The 3792-nt window shown below is 44.2% G+C and overlaps 1 non-coding gene across 1 annotated transcript; it reads right to left on the bottom strand.

Moving 5' to 3' along the window:
• Positions 1 to 349: 349 nt before the first annotated feature.
• Positions 350 to 487, bottom strand: LOC119927698. The gene has a single exon (XR_005450676.1). It is a non-coding gene; the product is annotated as a small nucleolar RNA SNORA7 (small nucleolar RNA).
• Between the last annotated feature and the right edge of the window lie 3305 nt (positions 488 to 3792).

Genomic DNA, 3792 nt, shown 5'->3' with positions numbered 1-3792 from the left:
ATAGGCCCTAGTGAGTCACCTGCATTAATGATCTGTAGTTGAAGCCTTGGGGGAAGAATGACCTCCACAAGAAAGTGAGTGTAAACTGAGAACAGAAGGGACTCAGAACTGATCCTTGAGGGGTAACAGCAGCTGTCTTGTATTGTCTTATGCTGTCGAGTCATCTCTGACCCATAGTGACTCCACGGACACATCTCTCCCAGAACGCCCCACATCCATCTGCAATCATTCTGGTAGTTTATCCACAGAGTTTTCTTGGTAAAAATATGGAAGTGATTTACCATTGTCTCCTTCTCACAGTCAACTTGAGTCTGGGCATGCTGCTGCTGCCCAGAGCAGATGAGTTTTGACTTGTAGCAGATTGCCTTCCACCTGTTAGCCACTGCCCAAGCTAGAAATGGAATGGGTAGGCCTCTGCTTAACTTTCCCTCCAGTAGCTGAGGCTGGTAGAGTACTGGAAACTCTCCAAGTGCAATCCTGAGAGGAGTATAGCAACAGCTAGGTGTTGGGAATCAGAGGAAGAGCTGGTGAAAGAGATTGAGAAGGGTCTACCACAGAGGTAAGAGGAAAACTGACAGAGAACTGTGTCGTTAAACTGAGGTTAGACGTTATTTCCAGGAGAAGGGAATATTCATTCATTCATTCAAAGTTGGAAGGGGGACCTGGAGTGGGGGGTAAAGGCAGATGATATGGGCTTCAAAGGAAGAGAAAGGAAGCTTTGTGGGTGGTGGGATGTGTGAAAGTAGCATTTGGGAGGCAGAAGAAAGTCAACTACTTTCCCTTCCTCAGTGAGTCTGTGGGTTTGGGAGAAGATGAGCCCCCTCTAGAGAGCATGGCAGGGGAGAGAGGGTCATCTGGGAAGAGCCAGGTTTTAGTGATGACAGAGAGGAGGAGTGAATGGGTCAGGAACAGGTCAAGGATGAAGGGAAGCTTCTCCATGGTGAAGTTGGGAATCCATATGCTGCACTTGGCTGAGACATGGTTGGTATATGTGGGGTGCGGACAGCATAAATGGTGGGGAGGGGTTGGATGGGAGTGAGCTGACGGGGCTGGGTTTTGGGGGAGGGGGACGAGGGGCAGCACTGGAAAAGAAGCTCTGAAAGCTCATTGAGGACAGGGGTTCATTCTTTCAATCATATTTATTGAGTGCTTACTGTGTCCAAAGCACTGTATTAAGCACTTGGAAGAGTACAATACTCCAACAGACACATTCCCTGCCCACAGTGACTTCACAGTCTAGAGGACAGCATCTTTTTCTTATTCTGAATTCTCCCAAGTGCTTAGTTTAGCAGAGTATTCTGATAACAGTAGGTGCTCAGTGAATCCCATTGATTGATGACAATGATAATGATGTTGATATATTCAGTAGGAATAAAGGATTGCTATAAAGTAATACAACTTCATTATACAAATAACTCAACAATGCAGTTGGTCTTCCCCATCTTTCTTTTTAATTAGAAAGACTTTATGGTAATAAGAAAGAAAACAATTTTACAGATAAAGCAATTCATAGGGTATTTATAATATGGCATGCACTGGAGATGATAAAAAGGAAAAATCAAGATGATAGGATCATAGAGCTGAAAGCACCTCAATAGTCCATCTGATATAACCTTGCCTCGGAAGGGCAGATGAATGAGAGGGACTCGAAGAAATTTTTGGAAAATAACATATTTATACCAGAGTAATTTGTTTCTGAGCAAGCATGTGTATAAGGGTGTGTGTGTGCATGTGTGTGTGTGTGTGTGCATGTGCGTGCATTAATCATGTATATGTGTTTTGTTTTTGAAAATGATGTCACTCAATATCAGTAGCTGTCTGCACCTGCTGCCTCAAGTTCCTCTCCTCCAATCCTCCAATTCTCCCCTTGACCCCCTTCAATCTGGCTTCTGTCCCCTTCGCTTCACAGAAACCACCCTCTCAAAGGTCACCAATGACCCCCTTCTTAACAAATCCAATGGCCTCTACTCCATCCTAATTCTCCTCAACCACTCAGCTGCCTTTGATACTGTTGACCATTCCCTTCTCCTGGAAACTTTATCCAACCTTGGCTTCACTGACACTGTCCTCTCCTGGGTCTCTTCATCTCTCTGGTTACTCATTCTCAGTATCTTTTGCGTGCTCCTCCTCTGCCTCCCATCCCCTAACTGTGGGTGTCCCTCAGAGTTCAGTTTTGGGTCCCCTTCTTTTCTCCACCTACACTCACTCCTTTGGAAAACTCATTCCCTCACATGAATTCAATTGTCACCTCTGTGCTGATGACACCCAAATCTACATCTCCAGTCCTCTCTGCAGTCTCGTATTTCCTCCTGCCTTCAAGACATCTCTACTTGGATGTGCTCCGGTAACCTCAAACGTAATATGGCTAAAACAGAACTCCTTATCTTCCCACCCAAACCCTATCTTCCTGTTCACTTTTCCATCACTGTTGTCAGCACGACCATCTTTCCTGTCTCACAAGCCCATAACCATTGATTCCTGTATTTGTTTTGTTTTGTTGTCTGTCTCCCCCTTCTAGACTGTGAGCTATTGTTGGGTAGGGATTGTCTCTATCTGTAGCCAAATTGTACTTTCCAAGCGCTTAGTACAGTGCTCTGCACACAGTAAGTGCTCAATAAATATGATTGAATGAATGAATCCTTGACTGCTCTCTCTTGTTCCACCCATGTATTCAATCTGTCACTAAATCCTATCAGTTCTACCTTCACAGCATTGCTAAAACCGCCCCTTCCTCTCCATCCAAACTGCTACCAGAATAATTCAAGTACTGTACTAAGTTCTTGGCAGAGTACAATATAACATCAGACACATTCCCTACCCACAATGAGCTCACAGTCTAGGTGGGAGACAGACATTAATATAAATAAATAAATAGCTAAATAAATAAATAAATTACAGATATGTACAGATGCATACCTATGTGCTATGGGGAAGGGAGGTAGGATGAATGAAGGAGCAAGTATGAGTAGTGCAGAAAGGAGTGGGAGAAGAGGAGAGGAATGTTCAGTCAGGGAATGCTTCCTGGAGGAGATGTACTGTCAATCAGGCTTTGAAGTGGGGGAGAGCAATTATCTGGCTGATATGAGGAGGGCGGGCATTCCAGGCCAGAGGTAGGATGTGGGCAAGAGGTCAGTGGTGAGATAGACGAGTTTGAGGTACAGTGAGAAAGTTAGCACCAGAGTAACAAAAGTGTGTGGGCTGGGTTGTAGTAGGAGAGCAGTGAGATGAGGAAGGAGTGAGCCAGGTGGTTAAGTGCTATAAAGCCAATGTTGAGAAGTTTTTGCACTTAGTTCTGTATGCTTTAAGCACTTGATATTCTCCCCACCCTCATCCCCATACCACTTATGTACGTAATTCATATTTAATATCTGTGTTCATCTGCGGAGTGTAAGCTCCTTTTGGTCAGGGATTGAGTCTACTAACTCTGTTGGATTGTAGTTTCCCAAACAGTACAGTGCTTTGTACACAGTAAGTGCTCAATAAATGCCATTGATTGATTGATGGATTGATAAGGGTTTGGAAGATGATGAGATCTGAGGTCCATTGGATTTGAAGGAGGACCGAGTTTCAGAGAGTTGGAAGGACATGAGCCAGAGAATCAAGGCAGAAGAATTGTGAATGAGGCATACTGAGTAGGTTAGCTTACAAGAAGGAGTGTGTTAGCTGGGCAGTAGTGGGAGAAGCGTGAGGAAAAATAAGAATGAGGGAGATAATACAGTACCTCGAAGCCAATAGTCTGGAATTTCTGTTTGATGCAGAAAGGAATAGAAGAATGTTAAAGGTTTATGAAGC

This window comes from Tachyglossus aculeatus, chromosome 4 (assembly GCF_015852505.1).
Source record: "Tachyglossus aculeatus isolate mTacAcu1 chromosome 4, mTacAcu1.pri, whole genome shotgun sequence".
Lineage (NCBI taxonomy): Eukaryota > Metazoa > Chordata > Mammalia > Monotremata > Tachyglossidae > Tachyglossus > Tachyglossus aculeatus.
This window is presented reverse-complemented; position numbering and strand designations above follow the sequence as displayed.